Source organism: Thermobia domestica, chromosome 4, assembly GCF_964235325.1.
Source record: "Thermobia domestica chromosome 4, izTheDome1.hap1.1, whole genome shotgun sequence".
NCBI classification, from domain to species: Eukaryota; Metazoa; Arthropoda; class Insecta; order Zygentoma; family Lepismatidae; genus Thermobia; species Thermobia domestica.
In genome coordinates, this window is record NC_137457.1 from 55,569,333 (window position 1) to 55,582,887 (window position 13,555).

Sequence of the window (13,555 nt, forward strand, 5' to 3'; positions counted from 1 at the left end):
TTAGTTAGCACATAGAGTCGAAGAAGCATTTTTATATTATTTCCTGCGTTTCGTGATTTTGGTAATTTTATATTTCTTTTAGTAGAAAACTTTAATATTATTAAAAATAATTATAAGTTCCATTACGTCATCACTAGGATTAGTTTATGTTGAAATTATGTATAGTAATTATCCTCCACTGAAACTGTTCCATATCAGGAAAATTTGATTAACATGCTTTAATGAATTTAGCTATTAGGCTTTTATCTTTTGCCAAGGTTTACTTTATTCTTGGGTTTTTATCCATACATTCTTTACGCTTTACCCTTTCCAGAAGTCATCAAAATTTTGTAAAAGAACGCTAATATACTTTAGAGTACCAAAGATTGGAAATCCTAAAATGTAAGTATGTCATACTGTAAAATATGTGCCAAGATTGAAAGATATTTATATTGAAATATTGAAAGATATTTACTAACGTGATAAATACACATAATTGTGTCAGAAGGGCTAAGTGAAGAAACACAATTTCGTGCGAAAACTTGAGGTTAAATATAACTTCCATTCCAGCGGCGGAAGGTTGCCAAGCGCTCTAGAGTAGTAATCGCCCACTTGGCCTAACTCTCGATTATTCAATTTGGGTCACCATGCACCATAATGAATGAATTAGGGATGCTTTGGCCCGGGATTAAGTCACCTATTGAAATTTTGCTTATGCTTATTCAGGGGCCATGCACGATGGTACGAATGAATCAGAGGTACCTTGGCCATGCTATGACGTCATTGAATTGAGAGTATTGGATCAGAGGTCATGATGATTCTTTAAAATTACTAAAAATATGGTCTTGATGATTCATTATGTTATGAAATAGTACAGGTTTACGAATGCTTTCGTTCCCTTTTATGGCATAAAATTTGGAGATTGTTATATCTTTGATGAGATGGACTAACACGGGTGCAAATGCAATCTTTAGTTTTACGTCCCACGATTATGCCGGTTAGGCTAAAGGCCCATACAGCAGAGGTGAACGCTCTACCACTGAGCCACCGCACCTTTACTGGTATGAATGAATTAGAGGTAGTTGGTTCGAGCTAATATGTTCGTTTGACGTCACTGAACTGGGATTTTTTAGCTTGGAGCTTATGATGGCTTGTTTCGTTCCCTTTTATGGGTATAAAATTACCAAAACAAGGTTTGATCTCTTTCTTGATGACCTATTACAGTATGAATTAGTAGACTCCAGTAATAGTATAAATTAGTATTAGTATTAATATGAAACTCGAAAACTTTGGAGTTCCTCCGTGGCTAACCGGTTAGCGTATGCGCCTTTAACGTGGGAGACCAGGGTTCGATTTCCGGAAGAAGCTCATGCGGTTCGGATTGTTATCCCTTTGATGAGATGGACTAACACTGGTGCAAATGAAATCTTTAGTTTTACGTTCCACGATTAGGCTAAAGGAGACGGTGACGATGAGAAAGGAATGAAAGTGTGGGAGAAAATTGGAGCATAATGTTATCCACCACAAAATTACTTTCGCGGTGTTTGAACCATGGACCCCATACAGCAGAGGTGAACGCTCTACCATTGAACCACCACCTCCCTTACTGGTGCGAATGAAGTAGAGGTATTTGGTTTGAGCTAATGTGTTTGTTTGACGTCGGGTGACCCTATTTCACTTTTGGGACCCCCCCCACACACACATGGACCATAACGAATGGGTTAGAGATGTTTTGGCCTGGGATTGCATTACCTATTGAAATGTTTGCTTATGTTTACTCAGGGGCAGGGATCACTCAGGACACATAAGATCACATTGATTTACATCAGGAGTTGGGGGAGGGAGGGGAGTATCGCACCTCGTACTCTTTGATGAGTATAAAAAATATTAAAATTTGGACGTTTTTAACTTATCCTATTATCTTTCACGAGACATTTTTGTTATATAATAGAGTACAATGGTTTAATTTTTGGGAGTTATCGTTTCCTTTGGAGCCTTATTACGTTATATGGAGGCATATTTAAAATTATTTCCTTAAATTTGATAAGTACTGTGTGATCCATTTGTTCCGCTTCAGGGGTGAACATGGATACCTTGCAATTGTCCCGAGTTCAATTCTTGGCGCTAGTTTAGGAAATGTTGAATTTAACGTCCCCCCGTGAAAACGATGGTGATGAGAAATGATAGGACGAAACAGGGGAAAACATGTTCCCTTTTAGGGGTACAAAATTGCCAAAATATAAACGTAAGCAATACGTTGTAGCACGTGTTTGGTCTTTTGGCCCAATTTATCCTCTTGGATGAGGTCCTATTACCTTATATAGTTATATGGGCGTATACAGGGGTTCATTATCTTTCATAAGATATGGGTATATTTGTGCACCCCTTTAAATTTGGGTGGAGTACTTTGGCTCACACCCTTCAATTTTGGAAATTGCCCAATTTAAACATTTGGTATAATAGTATAGGGCTCTAATATATATTATTATAAATTTGGGTGGTCCACCTCGTTCCTTTTAGGGACACAAAATTACCAAATTTTACTGCAACCACGTATTTGGTATTTTGGCTCATTTTATCACCTTGGATGAGGTCCTATTACCTTATATAGTTATATGGACATATACAGATGTACATTTCCTATTATAAGACATAGGTACGTTTGTGCACCCCTTTAAAATTTGGGAGGAGTACCATAGCCCACCCCTTAAATTTTGGAAATTTTCCAGTTTAAGCATTCGGTATTATAATACTGGACTCTAATATGTATCATAATAAATTTGAGTGGTTCACTTCGTTCCGTTTTAGGGGTACAAAATTGCCAAAATATAAACATAAGCAATATGATGTACCACGTGTTTGGTTTTTTGATCCAATTTATCCTCTTGGATGATGACCTATTACCTTATATGGTTATATGGTCATGTATAGGGGTCTATTCTCTATCATAAGACATAGGTACATTTGTGCATCCCTTGAAATTTTTGGGAATGGTAACTTGCCCCACCCCTTAAATTTTATAAATTGCCCAACCACGTGTTTGGTCTTTTGGCCTAATTTATTCTCTTGGATGATGTCCTATTACATTATATGGTTATATGGTTATATATAGGGGTCTATGACCTATCATAAGACATAGGTATATTTGTGCACCCCTTTAAACATTTGGGAGGGGTACCCTGGTCCACCCCTTAAATTTTGAAAATCGTCCAATTTAAACATTTGGTATAATAGTATAGAACCCTAATATAGATCACTATAATACCCCTATGCACTCCTCTTAAGCTTTTTGATAAGAGAGAACCACGATATTTTAAGGTTACCTTCTTGGTCTTGGTGTTAGTTCGTGTAATTTATATCTTAAATAACATTGACGGTTTAGTTAAAATCATCTCAAAATATTTTAGCCAAAATTTTTCAGTGAGTGCAAAGAGGGAATTGTTTCACGGTTAACCGCCAAACGTTATCCGGTTTTTAACTATTCGATTAAAATTTATCGGTTTTTAACTATTCGATTAACAAATAAACGGTTTTTAACTATTCGATTAAATTTTGAGTCCACTATTTTCCAGTTATTACAAAAGTTCAAGTGAAAATTTGAAACTAAAATTTTTCGAATTCAAATTTTTTCAAATCAGAAATATACAAACTGAAATTTTCGAATTAAAAACATCAAACTAAACTTTTCGAACAAAAAAGTTGAAATCAATATTTTCGAATTCAAATTTTCAAACAAAAGAAAAACTGAAATTTTCGAATTATAAACATCGAACTAAAATTTGAAATAAAACTTTTCGAATTCAACTTTTTAAACCAAACAATTTCACACTGAAATATTTAAACTAGAAATTTTAAACTAAAATTTTTCGAATCAAAACATTTCAAACCAATTTTAGAACTAGAAAGTTGAAACTAAAATTTTCGAACAAAAAAAATTGAAATAAAACTTTTCGAATTCAAATTTTTTCAAATCACACAATTTCACACTGAAATTTTTGAACTAGAAATTTTAAACTAAAAGTTTCGAAAAATGAAATCAAAATTTTCGAACTAAAACATTTTAGTCCAAATTTTTGAACTAGAAAGTTGAAACTAAAATTTTCGAATTCAAATTTTTGAAATCAATCAGTTTCACACTGAAATTTTTGAACTAGAAATTTTAAGCTAAAATTTTTCGAAAAATGGAATCAAAATTTTCGAACCAAAACATTTCAATCCAAATGTTAGAACTAGAAAGTGGAAACTAAAATTTTTCGAATTAAAAGTTTCAACCTGTTTTCGAACTAAAAAAATTTTTATAACGAAATTTTCAAATCAAATTTTTGGACCTAAAATTTCAAACCAATATTGTCGAACTGAAAGTTAAAGTTTCGAACAAAAGAAATAATTCGAAATTTTCAAACTTCTTGAAAATATTTAACCATAGCCGTTTACTGATTTTAAAATTTTAATTGTCTTGAAGAAATATTTGGGACTAAGTTTTGAGAGATGAACCGTTTGGTAAGCCATAGCCAGACCGAGACATTGATATTGCTTGAAATGAAGTTTAATCAAGCTTTATTTCATCAGACAGTACTAACTTACGATCCGTTTTAGTGCATTTTTTGTTTCAGATCAACGGCCAGCCATAATTGGACTTTTTTTTTTCGTATCATCATGAAAGCACGCCAAGCTTGTTCTGGTCATAGCCGCTACGCTACGTAAAACTCTGAATCCCTACCACAGAACAACCATAAACGCATATTTCAAGACCTTGAATCGAACCTGGGACTAGTGTTGTAAAAAAACGGTTTTTTTCTGTGAAGTTTTTTTTCAATAAAAAACATCGTTCTTTTTCATGTAATTTTCAAAAGTCTGTTTTTTTTCTGGCAACTATTATTTATTGATTTATGTTGCAGATTATTGAAATAATCAACAGAACTTGAGTCGAAGCCCTCGTAACTTACAAATCGTTTGTTTCTTCGAACCTATACGAGCAAAATTGTGCGATTATTCCTTTCGGTCCCAGGCCATTTTTGGCGTTTTCCTAGATTTCCAGTTAGTGACTTATTGCTCAAAAACTATTCATTCGATTGATGTGGTTAAGGCCTTGTTTTTAAGAAAATGGATGTGGCTATTTTTTGATGTAAGTTGCATTGCAGTATTACGAACGGGTGGGAAATTATTGAGGGAAATGTAGGGGTGAAAATTTACAAAAAATCCCTAACCGAATTTCAAATTTTTTTTGTATCTAGCACCACTGCTGCTATATGGGTTCAAGTAACCTAAAGAAATCTTTGGTGTGTTGACAAGGTACAGTGAAATCCTGAAGTCGCTGGCTTCCATTCATAGAGGGAAAGAAAAAATTCTGTCATACACATGAAATTTTGACGCTTTTTACGCCTAAGAGGCAAGAATCAAATATGCCGGGGTACAGCTTCTCTAATTATCCTATTGAAACTTTTTATAGTGCGTTCTGTAGGACAAAGAGGAAGCTTTCAGGTAGTGGTACGTTTGTTTCAATGTAACCAGTAAGAGGGTAATAATAGAGGGGAAAAGGGAAATTTTCCGAATTTTTCACTTAATAGCGGGAATTAATTGTTTTGGCTGGAAACGCTGCCACCAGACAGACAAAAACTATCTGAAAATAAACCGTAGTACTCAAAGAATATATCCTACAAGTATCATGGCGATATATAAGGAAGTAAGCATGAAATTAAAAAAAAATCTCATTCTACCTCAGAAATTCACCATTTTCTTACCATTTCCAGAACATGGTTTATTATAAACCTCAACTGTACTTCCCCTAATTATTCTAGTGAAACTTTCTATGGGGCGCTGTGTAGGCTAAGGATGAGTCTGTTAGACACTGGTACATTTGTTTGAATGTAGCCAACAAGAAGGAAATAATAGAAATAAAAAAGGGAATTTTCCCCAAAATTTGCCCCTAAAATCTGGAATTAAAATTTTTTGTAACTAGCAACACTACTACCAGACACACACAAACTATCTTAAAATAAGCTTTGGTATCCCTCTAATATATCCTACAAGTTTTGTGATGATATCTAATAAAGTAAGCATGTCAATAAAAATATCTCATTCTACCTTAAGAAAAATCACAGTTATCTTTCCAATTAGAGAACAAGGTCCACTGTAAACCTCAACTGTACTTCCCTTAATTATCCTATTGAAACTTTCTATAAATCTTTGAGTTTTACGTCCCACGATTATGCCGATGAGGCTAAAGGAGACGGTGATAATGAGAGATGAGTGAAATGGTGGAATGAAGAAAGTGGGAGGAAACGGGAGAACCCCGAGAAAACCCACGAGCACGGTGTTTGTCCACCACAAAGTTCACTTGGTGGGGGCTGGGATCGAACCCGGGACCCCAAGCACCAGAGGTGAACGCTCTACCACTGAGCCACCGCGCCCCCCTGAAACTTTCTATAGTGCGTTGTGTAGAGCAAAGAATAGACTTCCGGATACTGGTACGTTTGTTCCGATATAGCCAACAAGAGGGAAATAATAGAGACAAAACATATAATTTTTCCAAAATTTCCCCTGAAATCTGGAATTAAAATATTTTGTAGCTGGCAACACTGCAACCAGACAGACGAAAACTATCTTAAATTAAACATTAGTACACCACTAATATATCCTACAAGTATTATGGCGATATTTAAGGAACAAAGCTTCTAATTACCATAAAGATATTACGGTAAACAGAAAAGTAAGGAAAAACTAGAAAAATCAAGGGCTAGAATCTAAATACGAATTTTACGTACTTTCGTTTGTTAAGTAAGGACAAATGTTCGATTGGCGTAAGTTGACTTGCACTCGAACGTATAGGTACGGATTTATAAACAAAAATTTCTAATTTTTTGCCCAAATATAGGAGAATTGTAATTTCCCTAATTGGTAACACTGCGCGCAGGCCCGTCCAATTGATGTCAATAGTTAGGTATCCATCCGAGGTATCTGCCTGGCAAGTCTTAAGGATATCTTTCTACAACGAAGGAAGCTACAAGGGAAAAAAAAGGTAAAGGAAATTCGAAATTAGAAAATTCTCGAATTTTTTACTGGGGTGAAATTTGAGAAGGAAATTCGACACCAGAAGAAAAAGAAATTAATATGATAAACTATAGTCCAACCACATTTTGCAAGAACAATATCCCGATATCTTAATTAGTGTCCACACTGGAGCGGATTAAACAAGTGACACACCTGTGTGTGCCATTTTGGCCACCTGGGCCACCGAGTACACATTTGATTACATTTTTTTGACTACTAACTTGTGTTGTTGTTGTAGTTATAGTCTCGACTAATAATAATATCGTTGTAAACAATAACTTTATAGGGAAAATTTTCTCTCCTTTTTACATCTTAGTTCCAACACTGTTGGTGAGAAATGTAGAGTGTTTCAAAATAAATTTTGGGGTTTTAAGTCTTCGTAGTACTTACTACATTTTACGTACAATTATGAGCAATGCATCAAGTAAAAGAGCACCTCAAACAGTCTTTACTACAAGTGTTCAATGTGAGATTCATTCATCACATGGCACACATCTAGTCGATAGGCGAGAAAGGCCCATAAACTTTCCGCCATATAGCACAAAACACATTCAATTTAGGGGAGTTTCGTTTATAATTGTAAGTTAATTGTAATAGATACTACAAAATTTCAAAACCCTAATATTAATTTTGAAACACCCTGCATTACTTCAAATTGAGTCGGGGGCCGCGGTGGCTCAGTGGTAGAGCGTTCACCTCTGGTGCTTGGGGTCTCGGGTTCGATCCCAGCCCCCGCCAAGTGAACTTTGTGGTGGACAAGCATCGTGTGCGTGGGTTTTCTCAGGGTTCTCCCGTTTCCTCCCACTTTCTTCATTCCACCAATTCATTCGTTACTCATCATCACCGTCTCCTTTAGCCTCACCGGCATAACCGTGGGACGTAAAACTCAAAGATTTCATTTCATTTTTCAAATTGAGTCATCCTATATTCAGGTCCTAGTCAATTTGTCGCCTCGTGCAATGGCATAATTTGCCGCCTCCCCCTTTCTCCAGAAAGAACAAATCTTAGAAGTCATGATTTTAAGTATGCTACTCCAGCATGAACAACAAAGTTGAGGGTAAGTGCAGTCGCACTCAGAAAGGCTTAAATACTTACTAAAAATGCAATTCCGTTGTGTGTGTTTCTTTTTCTTTAAATCTGAATCTATTATGATAGTGAAAGATAAAGCAAACACACCTGCAGAGGATAGATGGTAATCCTTTTTATAGAATTCACTATCGAGCTTCAATCTCAATGTATTAGTTTGCAATTTCAGTGCAACTAGATCTTTTATCTTTATTTCTTGATTTTTCTTATACATCTCCTAACATTTTTTAAAAAACTTGTTTCTATCTTCAATGATAAGGAACTTGCTTCTGACAAAAACAAGACTACTTTCATATCAAAACTGTGATAACATACGAAATGGAACAGATATTCACTACTATTCGAGAATTGAATTCTTGCATTTGACAACAATCAAGCAATTTGTGCTCGGATTTATTCGGCCATTTGCTTTAGCATTGTCCATGTGGTCTTAAACTAATGCAACCTAAACATAATTTATGAATGTAGTATTCAAATAGAAGGTCAGCTTAGTAAATGTAACTACCATCATCATGAAGTATGTTTCCAACAAGAAATATTTAATTTAATAATATACTTATGACAGATTTTGCCGGACCATCCAAGCTTGCCGTTCCACGCAAATGCACGTGTTGCATATATACAGTGGCGTATTTAGGAGGGCTTCCCGGCTTAAGCCCCCCCCCCCGAAATCTTACTTACTATAGTAAAGTATATGAAATATTTTGCAGAATTTTCACACTTTTAGGCAAACCCCTTCCCCCCGAAAGTTAGCAAAGCCCCTCCCGGAACAAAATCGTAAATACACCACTGCATATATGGTAGAGCGGGCTCTGCATATCATATATATCTAATCGACAAATTATTTATATATGACATTTAGAAAAATACTATTAGGCAAATTAGTATTAGTTTTTACCTTTAGACAAGTTATTGGAATTGTATACTGTTCGTGACATTATTTTCGTACTTATTAAAGGCCTGCTTTCACGAAAAAACAAAATTTCATTTCTACTTTTATTTCTTAGTTGATATTGATGAAAACTGCTGAAACCCGAATTGTTAATAGGTATGGTATTCATGTAAATTTGAAAAATATTTGTAGCGTATCAGTATCTAGCGTTTAATTTATGTTGCATTTTACGGTGATTATACCTACATAAAAATATTTCATACTTGAATAGATGTAAGATGCATTACAAATGACTATTTGAAAAAAAACGAAATTTAGAAAAAAAACGAGAGGCAATGTTTTTTTTTTAAAAAAAAGTACAATTCTGAAAAAATACGAACCGTTTTTTTTTCTATTTACAACACTACCTGGGACCATTTTAAGAAAAGGTTACTTACCACAGCGATTCCCATCTGATGAGATCAAGAAACCTTAAAATCAATCATGCTTGGTACTCCTTAGAACAAACAAAACAAAATGCTAAGATGTTCAACAGGTTGACATTAAACATCTACCGCTCTCTCTCTCCCTCTCCCTCTCCCTCTCCCTCTCTCTCTCCCTCTCCTGTAATGACAAAGTACAACACAAGATAGGTTCAATGGTTGGATTTCGTAATGAAAACAAATGCGACTTCCTGTGGCAAGGTCGGTTAAGATGATTTCTGCAAGTGTCATCATCAGCTGTACGATAACGTTTCATGGAAAGACTGACGAATGAAGTTTACGCACTGTTGTGAAACAGCGATCCTTAATAGTAGAACGGCGCAACACTGGTATCGTATCTCAGGGAAGAAATCAAACTAACATCACAAACACGTTTTCAAGAAATCCTATTGCAGAACACGAAGCAAACTGAGCTTTGAATGATGTCGCAAAACAAATCTGCAAATGCTGCATTCTTTACCGGTGACAAAACTGAATGATTTCAAATGCAAAATCAACATTTCTTTAAATTGAAAGTTGATTAGTTTACAGTATAATATTGTTTCAAGAGATTGGCTGGGTCGATTGATCTCATCAGATGGGAATCGCTGTGGTAAGTAACCTTTTCTTAAAATGGTCCCAGGTTCGATTCAAGGTCTTGAAATATGCGTTTATGGTTGTTCTGTGGTAGGATTCAGAGTTTTACGTAGCGTAGCGGCTATGACCAGAACAAGCTTGGCGTGCTTTCATGATGATACGAAAAAAAAAGTCCAATTATGGCTGGCCGTTGATCTGAAACAAAAAATGCACTAAAACGGATCGTAAGTTAGTACTGTCTGATGAAATAAAGCTTGATTAAACTTCATTTCAAGCAATATCAATGTCTCGGTCTGGCTATGGCTTACCAAGCGGTTCATCTCTCAAAACTTAGTCCCAAATATTTCTTCAAGACAATTAAAATTTTAAAATCAGTAAACGGCTATGGTTAAATATTTTCAAGAAGTTTGAAAATTTCGAATTATTTCTTTTGTTCGAAACTTTAACTTTCAGTTCGACAATATTGGTTTGAAATTTTAGGTCCAAAAATTTGATTTGAAAATTTCGTTATAAAAATTTTTTTAGTTCGAAAACAGGTTGAAACTTTTAATTCGAAAAATTTTAGTTTCCACTTTCTAGTTCTAACATTTGGATTGTAATGTTTTGGTTCGAAAATTTTGATTCCATTTTTCGAAAAATTTTAGCTTAAAATTTCCAGTTCAAAAATTTCAGTGTGAAACTGATTGATTTCAAAAATTTGAATTCGAAAATTTTAGTTTCAACTTACTAGTTCAAAAATTTGGACTGAAATGTTTTAGTTCGAAAATTTTGATTTCATTTTCGAAACTTTTAGTTTAAAATTTCTAGTTCAAAAATTTCAGTGTGAAATTGTGTGATTTGAAAAAAATTGAATTCGAAAAGTTTTATTTCAATTTTTTTGTTCGAAAATTTTAGTTTCAACTTTCTAGTTCTAAAATTGGTTTGAAATGTTTTGATTCGAAAAATTTTAGTTTAAAATTTCTAGTTTAAATATTTCAGTGTGAAATTGTTTGGTTTAAAAAGTTGAATTCGAAAAGTTTTATTTCAAATTTTAGTTCGATGTTTATAATTCGAAAATTTCAGTTTTTCTTTTGTTTGAAAATTTGAATTCGAAAATATTGATTTCAACTTTTTTGTTCGAAAAGTTTAGTTTGATGTTTTTAATTCGAAAATTTCAGTTTGTATATTTTTGATTTGAAAAAATTTGAATTCGAAAAATTTTAGTTTCAAATTTTCACTTGAACTTTTGTAATAACTGGAAAATAGTGGACTCAAAATTTAATCGAATAGTTAAAAACCGTTTATTTGTTAATCGAATAGTTAAAAACCGATAAATTTTAATCGAATAGTTAAAAACCGGATAACGTTTGGCGGTTAACCGTGAAACAATTCCCTCTTTGCTCTCACTGAAAAATTTTGGCTAAAATATTTTGAGATGATTTTAACTAAACCGTCAATGTTATTTAAGATATAAATTACACGAACTAAAGCCAAGACCAAGAGGGTAACCTTAAAATATCGTGGTTCTCTCTTATCAAAAAGCTTAAGAGGAGTGCATAGGGGTATTATAGTGATCTATATTAGGGTTCTATACTATTATACCAAATGTTTAAATTGGGCGATTTCCAAAATTTAAGGGGTGGACCAGGGTACCCCTCCCAAATTTTTAAAGGGGTGCACAAATATACCTATGTCTTATGATAGGTCATAGACCCCTATATATAACCATATAACCATATAATGTAATAGGACATCATCCAAGAGAATAAATTAGGCCAAAAGACCAAACACGTGGTTTTGCAATTTATAAAATTTAAGGGGTGGGGCAAGGTACCATTCCCAAAAATTTCAAGGGATGCACAAATGTACCTATGTCTTATGATAGAGAATAGACCCCTATACATGACCATATAACCATATAAGGTAATAAGTCATCATCCAAGAGGATAAATTGGATCAAAAAACCAAACACGTGGTACATCATATTGCTTATGTTTATATTTTGGCAATTTTGTACCCCTAAAACGGAACGAAGTGAACCACCCAAATTTATCATGATACATATTACAGTGCAGTATTATAATACCGAATGCTTAAACTGGAAAATTTCCAAAATTTAAGGGGTGGGCTATGGTACTCCTCCCAAATTTTAAAGGGGTGCAAAAACGTACCTATATCTTATAATAGGAAATGTACATCTGTATATGTCCATATAACTATATAAGGTAATAGGACCTCATCCAAGGTGATAAAATGAGCCAAAATACCAAATACGTGGTTGCAGTAAAATTTGGTAATTTTGTGTCCCTAAAAGGAACGAGGTGGACCACCCAAATTTATAATAATATATATTAGAGCCCTATACTATTATACCAAATGTTTAAATTGGGCAATTTCCAAAATTGAAGGGTGTGAGCCAAAGTACTCCACCCAAATTTAAAGGGGTGCACAAATATACCCATATCTTATGAAAGATAATGAACCCCTGTATACGCCCATATAACTATATAAGGTAATAGGACCTCATCCAAGAGGATAAATTAGGCCAAAAGACCAAACACGTGGTACAACGTATTGCTTACGTTTATATTTTGGCAATTTTGTACCCCTAAAAGGGAACATGTTTTCCCCTGTTTCGTCCTATCATTTCTCATCACCATCGTTTTCACGGGGGGACGTTAAATTCAACATTTCCTAAACTAGCGCCAAGAATTGAACTCGGGACAATTGCAAGGTATCCATGTTCACCCCTGAAGCGGAACAAATGGATCACAAAGTACTTATCAAATTTAAGGAAATAATTTTAAATACTTTGAGATGAGAGAATACTTTGAGATGAGAGAATACTTTGAGATTATAACGTAATAAGGCTCCAAAGGAAACGATAACTCCCAAAAAGTAAACCATTGTACTCTATTATATAACAAAAATGTCTCGTGAAAGATAATAGGATAAGTTAAAAACGTCCAAATTTTAATATTTTTTATACTCATCAAAGAGTACGAGGTGCGATACTCCCCTCCCTCCCCCAACTCCTGATGTAAATCAATGTGATCTTATGTGTCCTGAGTGATCCCTGCCCCTGAGTAAACATAAGCAAACATTTCAATAGGTAATGCAATCCCAGGCCAAAACATCTCTAACTCATTCGTTATGGTCCATGTGTGTGTGTGTGGGGGGGGGGTCCCAAAAGTGAAATAGGGTCACCCGACGTCAAACAAACACATTAGCTCAAACCAAATACCTCTACTTCATTCGCACCAGTAAGGGAGGTGGTGGTTCAATGGTAGAGCGTTCACCTCTGCTGTATGGGGTCCATGGTTCAAACACCGCGAAAGTAGTTTTGTGGTGGATAACATTATGCTCCAATTTTCTCCCACACTTTCATTCCTTTCTCATCGTCACCGTCTCCTTTAGCCTAATCGTGGAACGTAAAACTAAAGATTTCATTTGCACCAGTGTTAGTCCATCTCATCAAAGGGATAACAATCCGAACCGCATGAGCTTCTTC

At 34.7% G+C, this 13,555-nt stretch overlaps 1 long non-coding RNA gene across 7 annotated transcripts in view; it reads left to right on the forward strand.

Annotated features, from left to right (window-relative positions):
- Positions 1–13,555, forward strand: part of LOC145683311 (uncharacterized) — a 621,166-nt gene that overhangs the window by 175,158 nt on the left and 432,453 nt on the right. Inside the window, exon 2 of one of the 7 annotated variants that reach the window (XR_014131016.1) lies at positions 314–381. The exons of 5 other annotated variants lie outside the window; for them this stretch is intronic. This is a non-coding gene — a long non-coding RNA (uncharacterized LOC145683311). Of the gene's footprint in view, positions 1–3; positions 62–313; positions 382–13,555 lie in introns of those variants that run through there. One more of the 7 variants, XR_014131015.1, reaches the window with a different exon arrangement.